The following is a 24,990-nucleotide window of genomic DNA, read 5'->3' as shown; positions in this document are numbered from 1 at the left end:
TGAATTGGGCAATTGGGATTGACATGTATACACTGATGTGCATAAAATTGATGACTAATAAGAGCTTGCAGTATAAAAAAACAAACAAACAAACCAACTAATACTAAACTTTCATTGGGTTATGTGTATGGAAATATGTTAATATAAATGTTTCAGACATTACATGAAATTTCTAAATATCTTATATGTTCTGGTATAATGTTATAAGTCATAATCCTAGTTATTACTTTAAAATGTATATCTCAGAAATAACTAATTTTCTTGTCAACTGCATTATTATGAACTTTCATCAAATCTTTAACCATGGTCATTTTAAACTCTTTTGTCATTTACAGACAGTTCTGGGTGTACTCTGATGCTTTTGCAAATATGTTCCTATAAAAGGGTTTCATCTTCAAGAAATTCATGGAAAAGACTCTGACAAGTACAGGTTTCTGGTAATTGACTGTACTGCTGAACTGAATAAATAAGCATTTTCAGAACTCTAATGAAAAACTGATGAACTCATAAAAGTGCTAACAAAAGATCAAGATGAAAAAAAATTAATTACATGGGACTGAGTGAACTCATGAGGATGAGTATAATTTTTGTGACTTTCTGTTTGAATTAAAAAAAAAAATCCCACAAGGACTCAGAGGCAAAGAATATACAAATCAGTTTTCACTGCAAAGTAAAGGAGCTGCTACAGTGGAGGATTACTGGACTGAATGTCAATATTATGACATAGTATGAGTGTGTTTCATGTTTGGTAATTGCAATCATTGTTGCTTTTGTTGTGGTCATCCATGTACAATGCTTGATGTCAGTCTATTTATCTCTTGTAAAAATAAAATACAGTGTGTGTGTGAAAATAAAATTTCTCTCTCAAAAAAAAAAATGACACAAACAGATGGAGAGATATATCATGTTCTTGGATTGGAAGAATCAATATTGTGAAAATGACTATACTATCCAAAGCAACCTACAGATTCAATGCAATCCCTATCAAATTACTGATAGCATTTTTTACAGAACTAGAACAAAAAATCTTAAAATTTGTATGGAGACAGAAAAGCCTCTGAATAGCCAAAGCAGTCTTGAGGGGAAAAAACGGAGCTGGAGGAATCAGACTCCCTGACTTCAGACTATACTACAAAGCTACAGTAATCAAGACAATATGGTACTGACACAAAAACAGAAACGTAGATCAGTGGAACAAGATAGAAAGCCCAGAGGTAAACCCACGCACCTATGGTCAACCAATCTATGACAAAGACGGCAAGGATATACAATGGAGAAAAGACAGTCTCTTCAATAAGTGGTGCTGGGAAAACTGGACAGCTACATGTAAAAGAATGAAATTAGAACACTTCCGAACACCATACACAAAAATAAACTCAAAATGGATTCGAGACCTAAATGTAAGACCGGACACTATAAAACTCTTAGAGGAAAACATAGGAAGAAGACTCTTTGACATAAATCACAGCAAGATCTTTTTTGACTCACCTCCTAGGGTAATGGAAATAAAACCAAAAATAAACAAATGGGACCTAATGAAACTTAAAAGCTTTTGCACAGCAAAGGAAACCATAAACAAGACGAAAAGACAACCCTCAGAATGGGAGAAAATATTTGCAAACGAATCAACGGACAAAGGATTAATCTCCAAAATATATAAACAGCTCATGCAGCTCAATAGTAAAAAAACAAACAACGCAATCAAAAAATGGGCAGAAGACCTAAATAGACTTTTCTCCAGAGAAGACATACAGATGGGGGCTTCCCTGGTGGCGCAGTGGTTGAGAATCTGCCTGCCAATGCAGGGGACACGGGTTTGAGCCCTGATATGGTAAGATCCCACATGCCACGGAGCAACTGGGCCCGTAAGCCACAACTACTGAGCCTGCGCGTCTGAAGCCTGTGCTCCGCAACAAGAGAGGCCATGATAGTGAGAGGTCCATGCACCGCGATGAAGAGTAGCCCCCACTTGTCACAACTAGAGAAAGGCCGCGCACAGAAATTAAGACCCAACACAGCTAAAAATAAATAAATAAATAAATAAAATAAAAAAAATACAATGATACAAATCACACAGGTAGAATAATGAATAAATATTAAAAAAAAAAAGACATACCGATGGCCAAGATGCAGATGAAAAGATGCTCAGCATCACTAATTATTAGAGAAATGCAAATCAAAGCTACAATGAGGTATCACCTCACACCAGTTAGAATGGGCATCATCAGAAAATCTACAAACAACAAATGCTGGTGAGGGTGTAGAGAAAAGGGAACCCTCTTGCACTGTTGGTGGGAATGTAAATTGATACAGCCACTATGGGGAACAGTATGGAGGTTCCTTAAAAAACTAAAACTAGAATTACCATATGACCCAGCAATCCCACTACTGGGCATATACTCAGAGAAAACCATAACTCAAAAAGACACATGCACCCCAATGTTCATTGCAGCACTGTTTACAATAGCCAGGTCATGGAAGCAACCTAAATGCCCATCTACAGTTGCATGGATAAAGAAGTTGTGGTACATATATACAACGGAATATTACTCAGCCATAAAAAGGAAGAAAATTCGGGCATTTGTAGAGAAGTGGATGGATGTAGAGACTGTCATACAGAGTAAAGTAAGTCAGAAGGAGAAAAACAAATACCGTATATTAATGCATATATGTGGAATCTAGAAAAACGGTACAGATGAACCGCTTTGCAGGGCAGAAATAGAGACACAGATGTAGAGAACAAAAGTATGAACACAAAGGGGTGAAAGTGGGGGTGGTGATGGTTGGGGGGACGAATTGGGAGATTGGGATTGACATGTATACACTGATGTGTATAAAATAGATAACTAATAAGAACCTGCTGTATGAAAAATAAATAAATAAAATTAAATTAAAAAAAAAAGAAAGGAAGAAAGAAAGAAGCATGCTGGAGAAAGCCTACATTTCTGTGAACACACTTAGTAGAAACCTGGGCTTTAATCTGCCAATGAGGGCTCAGAAGGAAATGAGGAACATCTTATTGGAAACTAGAAGAAGAGGAAGTCTTTGTTAAGTAGTAGTGGAAAGCTTAGCTAAATTATCTCCTACAGTTATGTGGGAAGCAGAACTTGTAAGCAATGAACCTGGTTATATAGCTAAGGAGATTTCTGAGCAACGTGTTGCAGGTGCTGCTTGCTTTCTTCTTACTGTTTATAGTAACATGTAAGAGGAGAAAGATAAATTGAGGGAAGAAGAGCTAAAGAAAAAAGGAACCAGGGTTTGATTATTTTGAAAATTCTCAGCCTCTCCAGATGACAAAAAGCATTAAAATTAGAAATGAATTTTCAGCACTATCAGGAAAGCATGGCATAGAGAAAAAGCTGAGGGTATGACTCTACAATTTTAGTTAAAACCTCAGAAAGACCTAAGCATCAAGTAAAATTCAGTCACACAACAGGCCCTTTAAAAATACTAAGTGTATGCCTCATAGAACCTCTCAGTTAAACAGGCCCTTTAAAAATACTAAGTGTATGCCTCATAGAACCTCTCAGTTAAACAGGCCCTTTAAAAATACTAAGTGTATGCCTCATAGAACCTCTCAGTTAAACCATAGCAATTCTAGGAAGCTTAAATATCTTGTCCCTCAGCCATCTCAGCAAGAGCCCAAGATCTTGAAAAGATCTGTGTTTGTGGCCTTTGTCTAATTGTCAACACCAGTGAAATCCATGGAAGGCCCACAGTGTTTTATAAGAAGGTTAGTCAATAAAATCACTGGCAGTTCGTACTGAAAAGGATGAAGAGAATGCAGAACGGGAAGGAAAGGTTGCTGTCAGGCCCCCCCAGATTCTATTGGTAGGAAACAAGCTGATAAAATGACTCAGGTACAAACAAGTGCTGCCTTTCATGAAAAAGGAAGGATGACTAAGAGGGTGGAATCAAGCGTCCACAGGGCAGAGCCAAAAACCCTGAGAATTATTCTCAGGTCTCGAAACTTAATCAGGACCATCCCATCCAACATTTGCCCAGCTGAATACCAGAATTGCTATGCAATAGTATCTCCATTATCCCCCCTCCCCATATTGAATGGGAATGTTTACAGCTGTTATCCGACGCCTGTCCTACCATATGTTGGAGTGTGTGAGGCAGATAATTTGTTTTTAGTTTTACAGATTGACAAATTGAAAAGAACTATATTCATGGAACTTTATCCATGCCTGGACCTGATTTATTTATATGAAGAGGTTCTAGATGTTGAGCTGATACTGTAATGGGATGAGAGCTTTGGTGTTCATGGAGGGGGTGAATTTATTACGCATATGGGATGGACATGAATTATAAGGGGTCAGATGACAGACTGGTGGACAGACTTTAAGATGGCCCCCATGAGCCCCACATCCTGGCATTTGCACTCTTGCGTTATCTTCCTTGAGTTTGGGCAGGACCTGTGACTTGCTTCTGATCAATAGAATACAGCATGTGTGATGTGATGTCACTTGTTACACCTTGTTACATAGGACTGTGATCCCAAATTTGCAAAGACACTTCCTCCCTTGTTGGCTTTAATGAAACAAGTGGTCATGTTGGGAGGTTCATGTGGCAAGGATCTGAGGCCAGCTTCTAGGAGCCAAGGGCAGCCTCCAGCAGACAGCCAGCAAATAACTGAAACCTTGAGCCCCAAAACCACAAGAGACTGAATTCTGCCATCATCCACATAAGATGGAAACCAGTCTTTCCCCAGTAAAGTTTTGAGATAAGACCCCAGCCCTGCTGACACCATTTTGGATGGGATGGTCCAAAATTGAGTGGACATAGCTAAATCATACTCCACTCCTGGCCCACAGAAACTGTGAGATAAGTTGTGTGAGATAAGATACTATTCTGTTAAGCAGACAAGTTGGTGATAATATTGTTACAGAGCAACAGAAAACAAATACAAAGGTTAATATACAAGAATCAATTGTATTTTTAAAAAAAGTTTATTTGACATTTTATTTTATTTTCTTTTTTTTGGCTGTGACAGGTCTTAGTTGCAGCAGGCAGGATCTTTCCTTACAGCGTGCGGGCTTCTCTCTAGTTGTGGCGCGTGGGCCCTGTAGTTTGCGGCATGCGGGCTCAGTAGTTGTGGTGCTCGGGCTTAGTTGCCCTGGGGCATGTTGGATCTTAGTTCCCCAACCAGGGATCAAACCCAAGTCACCTGCATTGGAAGGTGTATTCTTTACCACTGGACCACCAGGGAAGTCCCCCCAGTTGTATTTCTATACAGTAGCAATGAGCAATTCAAAATATACGTAAGAACACAGTTCCATGAGTGATAGCATCAAAAAGAATAAAATATTTAGGAATAAATATAACAATTAAGTGTATAATTTATACTCTGAAATGAAAAAAAATATTGCTGAAAGAAAATAAAGGAGATCTAAATAAATGGAGAGACTTATCACTTTCAAGGATCAGAAGACTTAATATTTTTTTTTTTGGCGGTGTGGCGTTCGGGATCTTAATTCCCCGACCAGGGATCAAACCCATGCCTCCTGCAGTGGAAGCACGGAGTCTTAACCACTGGACCACTAGGGAAGTCCTGACTTAATATTATTGAGATGGCAATATTCTCCACACTGAGCTACAGATTCAATGCAATCCCTATAAAATCCCAGTTAACTTCTTTGCAGAAATTGACAAGCTAATTCTAAAATTCATATGGAAATGAAAGAGAACCAGAAAAGCCAAAATAATCTTGAAATGAAGAACAAAATCAGAAGGCTCATACTTCCTGGTTTCAAAATTTACTACAAAGCTGAAGCTATCAAGATAGTCACAGGAACTATATATCACAGGAACTATTGGCTGCTAAACCCTTTGCTTTCTTCTGAGGACTAGCCCACATCTTTGTTCCTTCTGCTCCCCTGGCTTTAGCTACAAGTTGCAGGTTGTGTTGTACTGGGTCCCCCTGAATGACCTTGCGCTTGATAATAAGAATTGGTGTGATGAGGGCTCACCTCCTACTGCTGCTGTTCCAGGGAATGCCGAAGGCCATTCTTGCCAGTGAGTATGGCCGTTGGGATAGGGTAGGGTGGGGGTGTGGTGATTTATGGGAGGCAGGATTAGGGAGATTAGAGAAACAGAAGGTAGGAGAAGTCCTGACTTCTGGTCCCTACTGGCTCCTATCAGGGTATGCTTTCAACCATACAGATGTGAGCAAAAGAGAAGCCGGGTGGAAAGGGAAAGGGGATGTCCTTTGTTTTTGTTTTTTAATCTTTCTCTTGGCTCTACGTCCTTGTCCCAAGCTTTACCAACCTCCCTCACCCCCAGCAACCCACTGTGGGGGTCTGAACCTGGTCCACTTGAACCGCCAAACCAGGGAGGAGAGCTTCCCTCACCCTCTGAGGCAACTCTGTGACCCAGCAGTCCTCTCACTTTGCCCAGAGTAGGCAGGGTAACTGCCCCTCCCAGGTTCCTCATAACAGTTTCTGTCTTATACAAACAATGCTCCTGCTGAACTTATTTGAATTGGACATTTTATTTTTATCCCCAGTTTTTCAGGTAAAATTGACATATAACATTATATTAGTTTAAGGTGTAGGATATAATGATTTGATATATGTATGTACTGTGAAATGATTGCCAATGTGACTGATTAATTAGCTGTTATAAGTCAAAGGCAGTGCATTCCATAAAACTTGGAACTGGAGGGAAAAAAATCACCCCAAATCAGAACATTATTTTTGTGTATTTATTGCCGATTTCCCCCCTAAATATGTAACTTTGTTTTTCCCTGTGGCCTTGCAGCATGTGGGATCTTACTTCCTCCACCAGGGATGGAACCCATATCCCCTGCATTGGCAGGCGGATTCTTGACCACTGCGCCACCAGGGAAGTCCCCAGGTTTGTTTTTTCTTTTTTAAATTAATTAATTAAGTTTTGGCAACACCCCATGGCCTCCGGAACTTCCCCGAGCCGAGGGATCGAACCTGTGCTCCCTGCACTGGAAGCTCGGAGTCTTAACCACTGCACCACCAGGGAAGTCCAATTCAATTTTAATTGTATGTTTATTACGTTCCATATATGGCTATATTTTTCCAAGTTGCTACATCACTCTTTTAACTTCTCTGTGGTTTTCTATGTATAGATGAACATTATTTGCATTGGGTGAGGAAGGAACCAAGGCTCCTAAGCTGAGAGACCTGCCTAGGATCTGAAGTCCAATAAGGGGGTGGGTGCCTCTAGACCAGCCCTGAGCTACTGGCTGACTTGGTGTGGCGTTGGCTATGCGGGACCGGGAGCGTTTCCTGTTCATCTGGGACTTTCTCCGAAACCAATTCCAGTGGGACTTTTCCAGAGAGCGTTTTTGCAGTGCTTATCTCTCTCTGGCTGGTGCTCTAGTTTCCCTCCCCAACCCTTTCCTGTTCGCCCTCAGCAGTTTTTGTACCTCTAAGGCCCCGCCCTGTTGGGTAAAGAGCTGGAGTGAAGCCGGCTGCCCCGGCGCTGAGTGCCCCGTCCCGGTTGTGCTGGGGGGCCTTGGGGCCAATCATAACAGCTGAGGCGATGCTGTGGGCCCCTGTCCTCTTTCACTCCTTCCTGACCTTCCTGCCAGAGACCCGAGCCCGTTGAGTGGGGAACTGGGGGCAGCGGGCTGGGAAGAGTTGCAGGGGAAACCGAATCCGGCAGAGGAAAACTCCAGAATGGAACTTCAGAGCACTGGAAGCTCAAGGGTGACTTTCCAAAATCTTGGTGCAGGCTGTCACAGGCTTACTATTGTGCGGGCTCTGTCAAAGAAGGGCATGTAGTGCAAACAAGAAGGAAGCTGGCAGATCTCTGAACGAGGCTGGAAGTTACGAATTACGTATTCTTCCTCAGAATAGATGTTTCTGGTTCTTCAAAGCCACTTAGAAAAGAGGCTTGTTGAATATTTCGAAGGGCAGAGCCACAGCCAGAAGCAAGAGTTTGGGGTCCATGGTGTCCAAGGTTTTAAATCATCTTTCTTTACAGTTTAAAGTGTGTGTTTATTTATAAAGTATGTAGATGTTCCATTGTACCAATACATTATGCACATTATAAAAATTTACAAAAACAGAAATCTAAAAAGATGGGATAAAATATTTTAAATAACTTCTTTTTTATTTATCAGAAGCTTGGTTAATGACAGAGTTGAAAGAGATAACACGCACAAACATTCACATTTATTCAGATGGAAGAAGTGCTTCACTGATGTACTCGTTAAATATGACTCATCCAGGAAAACCCCGACCCGAAACTATGTAAAGCTCTCCCCACCCCAAGCTGCTATTTTTGGATTTTCCTTTATGCAAACTAATGAGAAACCGTTGTCTCCAGCCTCAGGTGTCCTATGCATGGTTGCTCAGCAGCTGTTGTTAAACTTCAGAGTCTAGAGGTGTACTAAGAAAACCAGATGGAAAGCCAGGCTCATGACTTAATTGCTGATTAAAATGTTTCTGGACTAGCAAGGAAAAACTCGATGGAAAATGAAACAAATTCTTGACATTCATATCTGGCAGCATGAATGTGATGTCGGTTTCACTCTTTTTTTTTTTGTCTCACCTATTTATGAGCAAGAGAGAGAGATGTGTTCTAATTAAAGCTTTGCTACTAAGCTTCAGTTTTCTCACCTCTAACATGGAATTTAAATGTCACTTCATACAGTTATTAAAAGAATTAAAATAAAACAAAGAAATAATAGCAGACCACAGAGGAAATGCTCCAACACAGTGATAATATTTAGGAAACAGACTTTATTTCTGTGCAAACCTAACTGGTTTGGTGAGAGTGTTTAATGGGAGTAAGGTGTGAACTTTTCCATATTTGTACATTTCCTGTCTGCCTGAATGGACCAAGTCATCCAGGATATGGCTGCTGGACTGAACCTTAGAAAGAATAAAGGGGAGTTTGTATGCAGTGTCTTTCGTCTTTCTTATGCTCTTGTTTTTTTTTTTCTTTCTCTTCACCATCATTCCCTGGAATTCAGTGTCTCTGAACATCTAACAACAGCCTTGCTCCCTGCATAGCCCCTGTTCAGGTGCAGGGCCACAGTAGGGATTGGCAGAGAACAGACAGAGGGACCGCTGGCTTGCATGTCCACTGTCTTGGTTCCTCAGGAAGGACTTCTTGACTTGACTCAGCAGGTGCTTCTTCATGGAGTCTAGATCTGAGTGGGGTCAGAGTCAGTTCACGGTGAGAGGGACTTATTCATCAAAGGAGGAGACCACACCAAGGGGTAAAAATGGAGAGGTTCTTCTTAACAGAGAAAAACAATTCCGTTAAAAGCATATAAATGATATGAATAAGTAATTTACAGAAGAATAAATTCAGTTGCCCAGTAAACATGAAATTATATTCAACCTCTCTAATTACAACATAAGTACATTAAAAAATATATATTTCAACTGCCATTTGCAGCAATGTTGATAGATCTAGAAAATATTATGCTTAGTGAAATAAGTCAGACAAAAAAATACTATATGACATCACTTATATGTGGAATCTAAAAAATAATACAAATGAATGTATAAACAAAACAGACTCAGACATAGAAATCAAATCTGTGATTACCAAAGAGGAGAGGGCAAGAGGGGAGGGACAAATTAGGGGTATGGGACTAACAGATACAAACTACTATATATAAAGTAGATAAGGATTTATCGTATAACAAAGGAAATTATACCCATTATCTTATAATAATCTATTATGGAATATAATCTGCCAAAATACTGAATCACTATGCTGTACACCTGAAACTAACACAACATTGTAAAGCAACTCTTCAATTAAAAAACAAAAAACACACTTTAATTCTGTAGAAAAGGCCCTCCCAAGTTTTTGTTGACTTTTTAAATAATCTATTGAGTGAAACTTGCTTATTAAATAATCTGTTGAGTGACAAACAAAAAACTATATATTGCAAATTCTCCTGTTAATGTGGGTATAAATTGATGATCTTTTTGTGGAGCACTTTGGTACTACCTATTAATATTCAAACTATTCATAAGCTTTGTTTCAACATTTCCACTTAAATTAAGAATTCATAGAAACACTTTCTCTAGTATGCAAAGAAATAAGTGCAAGAATACTTTTGAGGCATTATGTATATTAGTGAATAATTGGGAAAAACAGTACTGGAATAGTTAAATAAGCTATGTACATACAGTGAAATACCACACTTGTCATTAGGAAAAAAGATAAGAGTCTATATATATGGACAGGAAACATGTCCACATGATAAATTAAAAGTGTAGAACAATCTGAATTGGAAGAAACATTTATTTCAAACTTCCATCCATCTTTACTAATGTATGAATAGGGGAAAAAAGGGGGAAATTTAGAACAAATAGTTAATAGTGGTTCTCTCTTGGATATTATTATGGGGCATTTGTACTTTCTATATTATATATCTGCTATACATGAATTTATGTTCCTGGTACCTTTGTAAGGTATATGGATTTTTCACTTATTCCTCTCCCTCTCATATACATATGGTGTATATATGTATAATACACATATATTTTTATATATACATTTGTATATGTACTATGTAATTATGTATTTGTGCTAAGTGCTTGCGATGGTTAATCTCATGTGTCAACTTGACTAGATCCTGGCACCTAGCTATTTGGTCTAACACTAGTCTAGATTTTGCTATGAAGTTATTTTTTAGTTGAAATTAACATGTAAATCAGTAGACTTTGGAAATTCCCTGGTGGTCCAGTGGTTAGGACTCGACACTGTCATTGCCAGGACCCCAGGTTCGATCCCTTGTCGGGGAACTAAAATCCTGTGAGCCACATGGCATGGCCAAAAGAAAAAAAAAATCAGTAGACTTTGAGTAATGTAAATTACCCTAGTGATAATGTGGGTAGGCCTTGTCTAATCAGTTTAAGGCCTTAAGGGGAAGACTGAGGTCTCCTGAGGAAGAGGGAATTCTGCTTCCAGACTGCGTTTGGACACAAACTGCAACATCGAGTCTTCCTTAGGTATCCAGCATGCAGGTCTGCCCTGCAGATTTGGACTTGCCAGCCCTCCAAGACTGCATGAGCTAATAATTCCTTAAAGTAAATCAATCTCTTACTCTGTATGTATGTAAATATATATATACATATATATTTGTATGTGTATACATATATATTTGTATGTGTATACATATGGGTGTGTATATATTTATTTCTTCAAATTCTCTCAGTGCGTACTCTGTGTGGGATTTGAATTCACTTATGCCAAGTGTTGTAATTGTCTTTTTCATTGTTTTATGTTGTGTGCCGTGTGTCTCTTATTAGACACACGTGCACACACACTCATTCCCTAGATCCTCACTCAGTAAATTCTGGAGCTTGCTCTGACCCACTGTCTCTTGTTCTTACCTCAGGATCACACTCTCTGCATTATTTCTACTCGGCTGTGTCTGAGCCAGCTCCAGGAGTCCCTTCATTTACTGCTTTTGGCTTCGTGGATGACCAGCCCTTCATTCGCTATGACAGTGAGGAGATGAAGGCAAAGTCTTCTGTTCAGTGGTTGATGGAGGAGCCGAGTTACTTTGAGGATGAGACCAAGATCTTCACAAGTCGGATGAAGATTTTCCACTTAAATCTGAGGAATGTGCAGCAATATTACAACCAAACCATGGAGGATGGTCTGAACAAAGCGCTGACACAAAAGCAAACAGGTAGTTGCCTCAGAAAAAGCAGAGGGAAGTGGTGGTTATCACATCACACCAATCCCCATGGGTGAAAGGCCCTCTCTACAAGTGTTCCCATAGGATCAGGCTGGGGCAGGAGAACGTGTACAAGTTAACACTTGAGAATGAAAGCTGGGCTAGTCTGGTCACAATGGCATAGGGTCTGTTTGACATGACTTAATAATAAATAGATGAACTAAGCAGTTTTATTGGGTCATGGACATATGCTTAGTATGTCTCTTTTGGGTGCTGGAGGTGGGGATCCAGAAAAGTATAACCTGGTGTTTGTCTTCAGAGAGCTTACAATTAATATGGGAGGGTACTCACACTTCTGTGAAAACTTTATTAACCCTTTGATGCATACCCAGAGATGTCAAAGACAGGAACCTCCTTAAATGCCAAATGAGAAGCAGAGAAATAGTTTACTGAGGTTCATAGGCAACACACCCCAGTGGTCAGAGTTTCATGAATGAGGCGGAACTTTATATAGAACCTGATGGATGTGTATTACTTAGGTCTATGAAGAAAGTAAAAGATGTTTCAAGCAGTAGGAAATTAGGGTGCAGCAAGGTGTGGGGTGGGATTTGGCATAGTGAGTTCAGGGGATAGACTGAAGTTTAATCATTTCTAGTTAATGGCTCTTGAGAGTTTAGCTCTGTTGAAACAAGTCTGTAAAGGGCCTTGAAGCCAAATCAAGGCATAAACCAGTGAGAAGTACAATTCAAGCTGAATACTGAGGCTGCTCAGCTTTTACCAGTTGATCCTTCTAGGAGCATGAATTCAACAAAGGTCTATCAGATGTTTACTTCACAGGCACTGACATAGTACCTGCCATCTAAGGGCTCACAGCATAAGAAGAGAGTGATGATACACAGTAAGGTTAGAGTATGTCAGTGTTGGACTAGGAGTTTGAGCTGGGAGACTGTGGGAACCCAGAGGAGAGTGTGGTGAATCCAGGCTGCAGTGATCTCAGATTTATTTATATTTGACTTTGAAATTCATTCAAGAAATTTTTCAGCAGTTTGGGCTTATTGATGTTATTTGCATTCTCTAGTACCTCGTGTATTAGTCTGCTCGGGCTGCCATAACAAAATACCACAGACTGCATGATTTAAGCAACAGAAACTTATTTTCTGACAGTTCTAGAGGCTGGAAAGTCCAAGACCAAGATTCAGCAGGGTTCACTTTCTGGTGAGGGCTCCCTTCCTGGCTTGCAGTCAGCCACATTCTCACTTTCCTTGGTGTACTCACATGGAGTGAGTGAGAGATCGCCCTATCCCCCTAATCCCTGTTGGATTAGGGCACCATGCTCATGACCCCATTTAAACTTAATTACCTCCTAGAATCTCCAAATAAAGTTACATCGAGGTTTAGGGCTTCAACATATGAATATTGGAGGGATAAAATTCAGTCCATAGCATTCAAGGAAAACTGTACTTAGCACTCTGTGCCCTCCTGTGTTAATGCTGTGTAGTGTGATCCTGTTTTCAGGAACTTGTGCTTAGAATCTGAGACTCTTAGCACAGAAGAGACCTGTAAGGTCATAATCTAACCCTCCATTTACACAAGATAAATGTGGAACCCTGGAGGTTGAATAACTTGCCCAAATAACACAGTTCATGGCAAAGTCCAAATCTGTAACTCCCCATCCATGGCTTTTTCAGTACCTCCTGGAACCAACCATAGGCCACTCCCCACAGCAGAGCTGACAGCCAGTAAAAGAGATCAGTATCAGGACAAAACTAGTTTGTCTATAGAATGTGAATGGCCTCTAAGGAGAAGATAAGAGATAAGATGGGAAGGTGTGGGGGAGCTGGAACCATGGATGTGGAGGCCTTGGAGTCAGGCTCCGCCTGACTGACACTGCTTGGTCCCTGGGGGTGGGCAGGTCCCCACACCCTCCAGTTCACCTTCGGCTGTGAGCTCCAGCAGGACGGCAGGCCCACGGGGCACTGGCAGTATGGCTATGATGGTGAGGACTACCTGAGCTTGCATACGGACTCTCTGCAATACACAGCAGCACCATTCATTGCTCAGTACACCAAATGAAAATGGGAGGCTGGTGGGAACTTCATTGAGAGAGACGAGAACTACTTGGAGAAAGAGTGCGTCCTGTGGCTGCAGAGATACTTGAAATTTGGAGGGGAGAGCTTGAACCGCACTGGTAATGACCTCCCACAGCCCACCCACTCAGCCCTTCCCCCATCCCCAGCTTGGGCCATTCTCTCTCCAGAGTGTGGGTGAGGTGAGGGGGTCTCCTCCAGAACTGATCCAGCACAGGGGTGTAAGATATTTAGTGTGGGATGGCTGGGGCCAATGTGCTGATGATGACTTCCCTGCAAGCCAGAGATGTGGACTGGGGGGCTTCCTATCTTGAGTCTCCTGGATGGTGCCATCTGACCCACCCATTCTTCTTCTTTTTTTTTTTTTTTAAAAGCTTTGATTCAAACACTGGTTTTTAAAAAATTAATTAATTTTTTGGCTGCATTGGGACTTAGTTGTGGCATGCGGGATCTTCGTTGAGGCATGTGGGATCTTTCATTGTGGTGCGTGGGGTTCTCTCTAGTTGTGGCGGGCGGGTTTTCTCTCCTCTAGTTGTGGCACGCAGTGTCCAGGGCACATGGGCTCTGTAGTTGTGGCGCACGGGTTCCAGAGTGCATGGGCTCTGTAGTTTGTGGCATGCAGGCTCTCTAGTTGAGGCGTGCGAGCTCAGTAGTTGTGGCACATGGGCTTAGTTGCCCCGTGGCAAGTGGGATTTTAGTTCCCTGACCAAGGATTGAACCTACGTCCCCTGCATTGGAAGACGGATTCTTTACCACTGGACCACCAGGGAAGTCCTGACCCACCCATTCTTATTAGGCTCAGGAAACTACTCTCAGGAGGGCACAGAGCTACTTCATAGAACCTTGGAGGTTTTTCACCCTTTTGGCACTTTTCCACTAGATACACACCTGTATCTAGAAACATTGACCAAAGGCTTGATAAGAGTGGAGAGTCTTTGAAAAGGCTCTTATCCTGGAGGAGAATGTTAGATTGAGTTCCCACACCCTTGTCTTTAACCTGGCTCAGCTTAATATGGGTCCCTCTACCTTCAGATAGAGGAAGCTCCCTGTCTCCCCCTGGTCAGCAGCCAAACCATCAGGAGTTGTGGTGTCTTGGTGTTTGGAGTCGATGCCACTCAGTGAGCCCTTGCCTGAGCCCTCCCTGCTTTGTCTACCACAGAGCCTCCCAAAACACACGTGGCCCAACACAGCGGCCCTAATAGGAGGTCACCCTGAGATGCTGGGCCCTGAGTTTCTACCCTGCAGAGATCACCCTGACCTGGCAGCGTGATGGGGAGGATCAGACCCAGGACATGGAGCTTGTGGAGACCAGGCCTTCAGGGGACGGAACCTTCCAGAAGTGGGCGGCTGTTCTTGTGCCTTCTGGAGAGGAGCAGAGATACACGTGCCATGTGCAGCACGAGGGGCTGCCTGAGCCCATTACGCTGAGATGGGGTAAGGAGGGGAATGGAGCGGGGAGATTCTCAGGGAAGCAGAAGCCCTTCTGGAGAACTTCATCAAGGTCAGGACTAAAGACTGAGGTCTGGGCCCCTTCCCTTCTCTTTCCTTCCCAGAGCCAACTTTCCTTCCCATCTCCATCAAGGGCAACACTGCTGGTGTGGTTTTCTTTATGGTCACTGGAGCTGTGGCAGCTGGAGCTGTCGTGGTTTTGATGTGCAGGAAGAATCAATCAGGTAGGGAAGGGAGGGAGGGAATCTGAGTTTTCTTGTCCCGCTGTGGGGTTTCAAGCCCACGTAGAAGTCTGCTTGCCTCGTTACTGGGAAGTACCATCCACACATGTGTGCTTAGTAAGTTTGGGACCTTTTGCTTTCACTTATTCTTTGTAAGGCACATGTGAAAATCGAGACCAATATCAACGTGATGAATCTGGTGACGGGGACATGATTCCTAGGATTTGAAGGTCAGGGAATGTCACTACTGAGGACAGGCCTCCAGGAGGGTGGTTGGTCCAGTCCCTGCACATCTACTTTCTTCATGTTTTTGGATCCTGCCCTGGGTTTTCAGTCACAGTTCTGGAAACTTCCCTGGGGTTCAGGACTAGGGGGTTCCTTTAGGGCCTCATGACCTGCCTTCTCCCTGGCTTCTCACAGGACACTGTGTTTCTTTCCTCAAGTGGAAAAAGAGGGGGCTATTCACAGGCTGCAAGTAAGTATTGAGCAGAGGTGGTGGTGGAGGGTGAACCCTGAGATCCTTGGGATAGTGCAGACGGGAGCCGATGGGGGAGCTCACCCACCCCATGATTCCTTCTTTAGTCACATCTCTGGGCTCTGGCCATGTCCTGTTTTGTTCTCCCCCAGGCAGTGACAGTGCTCTGGGCTCTGATGCTCTCACTGATTCTAAAGGTGAGGCCCTAAAGGGCCCAAAATGGGAGAGAGGCTGGGGCAGAGGGAACACACTGGGTTATGGAGATTCTTTGAGTGGGACATTTTGAGCATGTGGGGGGCTGTTAAGAATGGACCACTTACGGTGATTGACTTGAATTTGTTCATGATTATTTTCTTTCACAGTATGAGAGAATGGCCTTGTGTGGGACTGAGTGATGTAAGATTTGTTTGTGCCCCACCCCCCTCCTTTGTGACTTTGGATCCCCTGACTTCTGTTTCTGCAGCTCGCATCTGAATGTGTCTGTGTTCCTCTTAGCATAATGTGAGGAGGTGGGGAGACTGGCCCACCCCTGCCCACCACGACCCCTCCCCACCCTGACCTGTGTTCTCTTCCCTGATCCACTTGCCTGTTCCAGCAGAGGTGGGGTTGGGCCACCTCCATCCCTGTCTTAACTTCACGTTGCACTGAATTGCAGTTTCTTACTCCTTATTGAAAATAGTAATCTGGATATGAATTTGTTTCTTCTGATTCTTGTCGTGAGGTGGTGTTGGTGGGTTAATTAAAAGATAGGAAGATTCTTAAATTTTGCGAGAAATAAATGGAAGTGCTGAGAACCTTCCAGAATCCGTGTGCTTGCTGTGCTCTGTCTGTTGCAGGTGGGACAGGAGGAGGCTGTGAGGAGCCGAGCGTGGACACGGCCTGTGCCCACTCCTTGCTCACTGCATCATGGGCTTTGATGTGGTCACTCCTGGTCACATCTTCTCAGCTTCTTTGTCCTTGTCCCTTCAGTAGAACCTTGTCCCACCAGGACTTGTGATCACAGGGACTCGGACATCACCTGGACCTTGTCTTGTCTTCTGGACTCTGGGCAGTGAGGACTTTACGTGGTTGGGTCAGCCAGGACTCAGGACTGGGTCTGGCCCTCAGCCCTCATCTTTTGGGTGTTTATTATTATTTTTTATTTGTTTCTATAGAGAATTACGCCTCTTCTTGTTCTTGGGTATGAATTCTAGTCTCATTTTACTCTGGGTGTCCCCCATCTCTTGACAGGAGCAGGAGTGATTTTGCCTGTCATTGTCCCCACAAGGCCCAGGAGCTCCCTGCTCACTGTAGTGTCAGTGGTCTGCAGAAATGAGTTTTCTGACTCATCCAGCTCTTGCCCTCCTTCTAAGGCTATTTTCTGGATTGTTCTTTCCGTCTTTTCCCCAACCTTTCTTTAAGGAACCAGATCCCAGAATTAGTAGAGAGGAGGGATCTGATAGTTTCTCATCTTAGAAATTCCTCTTATCTTCTCTGCTCACTACTCCTTCTCCCTGCCCTTAGCTCTAGTAGTGCTAGTGCTGGCTTCAGGCCAGACTCATGGATTTATAAAGCTGAGTCTACTTTAGCTTTACAGTGGATTGGAAAATAGGACGCATAGGTCAAGGACCATTGTTTTCTCAAGAGGGAAAGAAGTTGTGTGCTGTGGTGTGCAGGAGGGTTGGTGTGGGAAGAAGGAGAAGGAAGGAAGGAGGGAGGGAGGGAGGGAGAGCAGCACTTGTGAGAAAAGCAAGGCAGGATTGACACCAGTGAGAGTAGATGTCGTGCTGTAGCTGCCACAGAACAACATGTGGCCTTAGGCTACATTAATAAAGATACTGCCTTTAGAATATGGAGGTGCTATCCACTGATCATTCATTCAACCGATATATATGTTGTGTGTCAGATACATGACACACTATTTTTGCATCTAAGAAACTTCAGAAAACTAAAGTCAGGCAAAGTTGTTGGCCTGTGGAGCATGTTCTGGTGGGAAGGGGCAGAGTGGGTACTATAAGCAGAGTAATAGAGGAAGTGTTTACCTTAGAGGTTGGTAAATGCTTTGAGGAAGGAGACCCAGCATGTAAGTGTGTGGGGACAGGGAAGGTGGCTGTTTTACTAGGGCATCATTGTCAGTGTGGGCCTCATTGAGAAGGTGACCTTTGAGTAAAGATGCGAAGGACATGAAGGAATGTCCACGAGGATGTCTGGGGCAAGTTCTTTCCAGGCAGGGGAGCCTCCAGTGCCAGTGCACTAGGGCAGGAGAGTGTCTGCGTGCTCAAGGAAGAGTGAGGAGGCCATCGTAGCTGGAGGAGAGAGGAACTGAGATGAAATCCAGTGTCCGACCAGATCATGTGGGCTTTGAGAATATTGGATTGACTTTTCTCTGAGGAAGATGTAGCACTCCAAGACAGTTTTGGAAGAAGAGGGACCTGGTATGACTTCTTTTTAGAAGCATCAGTCTGGCTGTTGCGCTGAGAACAGAATCGAGAAGTGAAGGGTGAACAATGCAGCAGTGGAAACTGTAGGAAATAGTGCAGTGTCCAGGCTGGAAATGTTGGTGCTCATCTTTCTAGCCATGGGGCTCACCACGTGCTAGGTTTGGGAGTCTTTGTTTCTTCACTTCCTGTTTTCACTACAGATCAGATTCCTTGTTTGTTTTATGATTTGGTTTGGAGGCAGCAAATTGTGCTCAGAGACTGAGATTGTCTTTGCCAATAGTTTATTTAACACAGGTTCACTGTGGAAATTATAATAATTTCATCAGCCAATAGCATACAGGATAATGTCTTTTAATAAGCTAATAAAGAAATAACATACTCCAAACAAATGATTAATTACACTGTTGTTCTGGGCAAGGGGAGATTACAGAAATAATGTCCAAATGTACTTTGAGGTGCATCTTTTATAGGAGTTTGTTTTCTCGGGAGAGAAGGCTTTGCTAGAGCATGTTGCTAGGGAACGTTGGAGCCTGTGTTGGTGGGCAGGCGAGGCTGCTCCGAGGGTTATCACTCCAGGGACCATTGCATGGCTCATGTCACTGCAAACCAGGAGGGCCTCGGTGAAGCAGGAACAAGTGTCCCTTCCCTTCCTGAGACTGCTGCGTGGTTGAACATCGCTGCTGACCAAAGAGTTGCCTTGGCCAGGGCAGGAGCAAGTGTCTCAATATCTTCAGAGAGCTAGATCCGTGAAGGGTAGCTTTGCCCTGACTGAAACTCTCAGATATTCCTCCCTAACTGTTGGTTTTTTATATTGTAAATGTCCCTTTGCCATAGTTGCTTCTCCACATGTTCTTATTGATAAGCCCCCAGAGGGCCCCCGTCAGCAGCTGGGCTGCTAAGTGCTTATCAGTCAACAGCAGAGGACATGATGACATCCTGACACAACTTACTTCATTCTTATGTCAAAACAACTTTACTTTGAAGAACAACTTTTTTTGGTCCTTACCATAAACAAGTGGATTAAAACAGCTCCACTTAAGGTATAAACAAGTGGATTTGAAATCATTTCAAACCAATATATTTACAACGGTCCTAGCCAGCATTAGAATCACTGCTGGTGGTCTCTTCCTCCTCCTCCTCCTCCTGTCACGAGGCATTGACTGTGGAGGCTGAGATCTAGAGGAGAAACTCCTCAGGTGGAAAAGGAATGCAGAGCCACTTGACATTGGTTTTCACTGGGAGTCTGTGCTTCCCCAACCTGGCTTGGACGGCTGAACTTGAGACAACTGACCTCAGTTCCCTCATATCCTGTCCCCGGTCATCCCAAAATAAATATTCCATCGCTCACTTCCCGAATTCTATTTGCTACCAGTGAGTCACTAGCTCCAGCTTATGCTCTAAGGGTAAAGGTTATACATGGGCATGGATGCCAGGAGATGAAGATCTTTGGGAATATCTGAGAGTCTGTCTGTTTACCACCTAGAAAGGTGAATCAGTTTTGTGATTAAAAGAGTCAGTTTTGTTAGCTAGAAACATAAAGGTAGGGACTTCCCTGGTGGTCCAGTGGTTAAGACTCCACGCTCCCAATGCAGGGGGCCCGGGTTCGATCCCTGGTCAGGGAACTAGATCCCACATGCATACCACAACTTAGGAGCCTGCAAACTGCAACTAAGACCTGGCACAACCAAATTAATTAATTAATTAATTTTAAAAAGAAACATAAAGGAAAGCCAACTTTGCTAATAGCTAATGTTCTCTCATTTTTCTCATGGCCCAAAGAATTCTGAAAGTTCTTTTTATTTATAGTTACATGGTTTAATAATCAGCATGACCTTAAATAGCTTAGGAAATATTATGATGTACCAGGAGAGGCACATGACCCAGACCTGACCAATCAGGGTGTACCACATTGTACCACATCTGCCTGGCAACAGGGATTGGTCCAAAGGTAACCTTCTCTGGTACTTTATGTATGGACACTGTGAGAAAGATGTTTATTTTTCTGCTTAAGTTGTTAAAGTGGTGCAATGTGAGGGAGGTTAGAGATGATCTTGGCTACCTTCCTTAGGAACAGAGAGAGAGAGCTGATGACAAGTTTGATTCCCTAGATCCAGTCATGTCTCAAGTCAGCCTCATCCCTGCCCTCTCAGGTAGATCAACATGCTCAATCTGTTCTGCTAAAACTGTTAACTTGTGACTGAAGGAGTCCTGCCACAATGATGCAAATATTGTTATTTTTTAATGAGAGCCCAGCAGAATTTAGTGTTCTCTTCATCACCCAATGACTAGTCTAATGACTAGTCTAGTCTAATGACTAGAAGTATAGCCTTGGATACTTATATTACTATGTGAGCCCTAGGTTAATAGTTCTGAGTGATGCTCTGTGGGAAAGAAGGGCAAAATCCTACCTGGAATACATGTCAGCCTAGATCAAGATCAATCCCTGATTTTTCCAAGGTGGAAGAGTAACAACATAATCAACTTGCCACCAAGGGGCTGGTTGCCCTCCTCAAGGAATAATACCACATTGGAGTTTATTTGCTGCTGGAAGATCAGCTGTTCAGTTGTAGCAGTAACTATATCAGCCTGGGTGAAAGGGAGCCCAACCATGGATATTCCTTTTATAGCTTGTTGTGCAAACACTGAGTTAGCTAAGGACAGAGGCTGGCTAATGTCTACTGGCTGAGTCGTTCTGTGCACTTGGTTGTTTAGTGTCTCTTGCATAGTAGATCGTTTTTGATGGGCATTAACATGTGATACAGCTTATCCTAACACTTTGTGCCTACCATATGCTTCTTCCCAAATATTCTTGTCCTGATCTTCCAATCTTGCTCCTTTTAGGTCCCTCCCAGGCCCCTCCAGTTAAGCCACCGCCACTGCCTGAGTTTGTGCATAGTCTTACCTCAGGCCACTTCTTTTTCTTTTTTTTTTTTTTTTTAATTTTATAGCTACTTTATTTATTTATTTATTTATTTATTTTTGGCTGTGTTGGGTCTTCGGTTCGTTCGAGGGCTTTCTCTAGTTACGGCAAGTGGGGGCCACTCTTCATCGCGGTGTGGGGACCGCTCTTCATCGCGGTGCGCGGGCCTTTCACTATCGCGGCCCCTCCCGTTGCGGGGCACAGGCTCCAGACGCGCAGGCTCAGTAGTTGTGGCTCACGGGCCCAGCTGCTCCGTGGCATGTGGGATCTTCGCAGACCAGGGCTCGAACCCGTGTCCCCTGCATTAGCAGGCAGATTCTCAACCACTGCGCCACCAGGGAAGCCCTACTTCTTTTTCTTTATGCAATGTGGGTAAGTAGGAGCACCACCTGAAGTTCTGCCCATTGGAAGAACGGCCCCTCAGCACTGTCTTTGGTCATCCCTGAGTGGGGCTATGGTGCAGCACGGCAGTAGTCCACTTTTGGCTCACACCGACATACTGAGCTGCCACATTTGTGACCCAAGCTCAGGTTTTCCCTTCTTATGTCAACTGGTCATAGGAACTCCCCGTTAGGTCATAGGTGAGAAATGAGGAAAAGAGAAAGGCACAACAGTGGTAGGTGACATGAAGGCCTGAGCCATTTGTTTATGCAACTGAATTGAGGTAAAATTCCCTTTAGGTATTCAATAGCCTTATATCATGTACCAGAAACTGCATAAATCTGCTCTATTTAAACATATCACATTCAGCACATCTGCTGCAATTAGGCTAATTTGAGTTAAATTTCTAGCAGTTCCCTATCATCTACCATGATCCATCCAATTTTTGCAAGAACCAGACCAGCAAATTAACTTAATATGTTTGGACTACCCTCCACGCCTGCATCCTTTATGTATTTGAGGGTGGTATTAACCTCTTTAATTGCCCTCAAGATACAATATTGTCTTAATTTTCTATCCTGCCTGAGGTTCAAAGGCTAATTCATGGGCTTCCACTTGGCCTCTCTTACTACCAGGCTTTTATTCCACAGGTCAAAGAAACAATGTGAGGGTTCTGGCAATTGTTAAGCATGTCCATTCCAATGACACATTTGGAAACTGGGGAAATAACCACCAAGTGGATGTGTGGACACAGAGGACCCACTGAGATATTGGTGGACCTGAGACAGGAAACAAATTATTTCCTGGTCCCCATATGCCTCTCCCTAATGGGAGTCCATGGTGGTGCTTTGGTTCCCCAAGAATTAGTGTCAAATTGGATCCTGTGTCTAATAAACCTCGCAAAGATCAGGGTATTTTCTTTCTTCAGTGTATGAATAAATGGCCATTGATTCCTTTAGTGATGGGCTTGGGGAATTACTGATGTACACTTGACATGGTGCTGCACGGGACTTCAACAGGGGACCTGGCCTCTCCTTTAATTAATGGATTCTGTGTCTGAGATCTGGCTTGGGTCTGGAAACTGGTCAAGGAATCATAACTTTTAAAAAAATTTTTTCATTTATTTGCTTATTTATTATTTATCTTGGCTGTGCTGGGTCTTAGTTGCGGCACGTGGGATCTTTCGTCACTGCATGCGAGATCTTTGCTGCGGCATGCGGGATCTTTTTTAGTTGCGGCATGTGGGATCTTTTAGTTGCGGCATGCGGGATCTTTTAGTTGTGGCACGCGGGATCTTTTAGTTGTGGCATGCAGGATCTAGTTCCCTGACCGGGGATCGAAGCCGAGCCCCCTGCATTGGGAGCATGGAGTCTTAACCACTGGACCGCCAGGGAAGTCCCAAGGAATCATAACTTTGTATTGGAGCCATTAATCTCAGCCTTCAGCTTATTCATTTTTCTTCTATTGGTTAAAATATTAAGCAACACTCTTGTAGGCTGCCCATTTATCTTGCCCCTAGGAGTACAATGGTCTGTTACCCATTTCCAAAATTCCTTGCAGTCAGAATTTTCTGGCTTCAGTTCTGACATTGCTGGCTATTTTGGCAATTCTGCCCACTTTGTTTCTAACTTGCTGTCACTTGTCCTCTGGCTTTCTGGGATCCTATTATCCCCATTAATGCTAAGGAGCCAGGTTCTGTAATATCATCTCCTAGAGTCAGGCCCGGCTTACCAAGCACAGGCACAATGAGGTTGATACTCCCCTTGCCTGCACATTCCTTATTGCCTGATAAACAGTATCCTCTGGGTCCCTCCAAGGAAAATAGTCACCTCGTGTGTTATTCATGGACATTTAGGTTATTTCTGTTTTTTTGGTTATTATGAATAATGTTGCTTGAACATATGTTGCAAACTTAGTAATACACTGTAATAATTAATTATTACTTCGTATAATTTTTATGTCTTCAAGGTCACTGATCTTTTCTTCTGCAATATCAAATCTACCATTACACATCCAAACACAATCTACCAATCTACCAATACACATCCAGTGTATTTTTTTAAAAGTTATTTATTTATTTATTTTGGCTGCTTTGGGTCTTCGTTGCTGTGCGTGGGCTTTCTCCAGCTGCGGCGAGTGGGGGCTACTCTTCGTTGCAGTGCGCAGGCTTCTCATTGCGGTGGCTTCTTTTGTGGAGCACGGACTCTAGGCACATGGGCTTCAGTAGTTGCAACGAGTGGGCTCAGTAGTTGTGGCTCGCAGGCATGGCGCACAGGCTTAGTTGCTCCGTGGCATGTGGGATCTTCCTGGACTAGGGATCGAACCCGTGTCCACTGCATTGGCAGGCAGATTCTTAACCACTGCACCACCAGGGAAGTCCCATCCATTGTATTTTTATCTCAGACGTTTTCATCTCTAGAAGTTTGATTGTGGTCTTTTATATACCTTTCATGTCCTTATATAACTTTTTGAACATAAGGAGTACATTTATAATAACTTCTAATGTCACTGTCTGCTAATTCTAACATCCTAGTCCTCACAGTTCATAACTCTGTCCCCTTAACTCACTGAGACTGCTGGGCTGTGTTAGGGCTCCTCCCCACCCGCGCTGTGTCCTGGAAACTCTCTCCAGGAAGGAAGCTGGACAATTGTAGGCCTTGCTGCTTTCGTTTCCCTTCTCATAGGAGTCACAGTTCTTGTGCTGCCTGATGCCCAAGGTCTGAATACTGTTGTTTCATATATTTATCTGAATTTGTCGTTGTTTAAGACAGGAGAGTAAATCTGATCCTTGATACTCCATCATGGCATTTTCAAGCTTGTCATTTTTCTCTTTATACAAAATAATCCAGGTTGTTTTATTTTCTATGTTTTATAATTACAATATTGAAGTTTTATGAGCCTCTTTGTACTATCTGTTGTTTCTTGTGGTTCTCAATTGTATTGTCTTTTGCCCACTTGTACTTATACATCTCCTGCTCCAAGCTGCTCCTTTATCTTGTGCAAGTATTTGTGTAAATTCTTTGACACATAGGTTAAATGTCAAACAAATATATTAGCAATAAATGTGAACAAAAACAAGAATGTGAAATAAGAAATGAAATAAAAATTAAAATCTATCAGCTTGGGGGCTTCCCTGGTGGCGCAGTGAAGAATTTGCCTGAGGATGCAGGGGACACGGGTTCGAGCCCTGCTCTGGAAGATCCCACATGCTACGGAGCAAGTAAGCCTGTGCGCCACAATTACTGAGCCTGCTCTAGAGCCCATGAGCCACAACTACTGAGCCCGTGTGCTGCAACTACTGAAGCCCGCACGCCTAGAGCCCGTGCTCTGCAACAAGAGAAGCCACCACGATGAGAAGCCCGCGCACCACAACGAAGAGTAGTCCCCGCTCGCTGCAACTAG

At 43.1% G+C, this 24,990-nt stretch overlaps 1 long non-coding RNA gene and 1 pseudogene across 1 annotated transcript in view; both read left to right on the top strand.

Moving 5' to 3' along the window:
* LOC132374515 (uncharacterized) overlaps positions 1 to 2,754 on the top strand; it is a 31,329-nt gene extending 28,575 nt beyond the window's left edge. The window contains exon 3 of the long non-coding RNA XR_009505681.1: positions 336 to 2,754. This is a non-coding gene — a long non-coding RNA (uncharacterized LOC132374515). The remainder of the gene's footprint in view (positions 1 to 335) is intronic.
* A 4,661-nt stretch (positions 2,755 to 7,415) lies between these two features.
* LOC132374514 (class I histocompatibility antigen, Gogo-C*0203 alpha chain-like) lies at positions 7,416 to 17,510 on the top strand (annotated as a pseudogene).
* Positions 17,511 to 24,990: the final 7,480 nt, after the last annotated feature.

The sequence above is a fragment of the Balaenoptera ricei genome, chromosome 11, assembly GCF_028023285.1.
Source record: "Balaenoptera ricei isolate mBalRic1 chromosome 11, mBalRic1.hap2, whole genome shotgun sequence".
In the NCBI taxonomy this organism is placed as follows: Eukaryota; Metazoa; Chordata; class Mammalia; order Artiodactyla; family Balaenopteridae; genus Balaenoptera; species Balaenoptera ricei.
The sequence above is the reverse complement of the archived record's forward strand: the minus strand, read 5'-3'. Positions and strand labels throughout refer to the sequence as shown.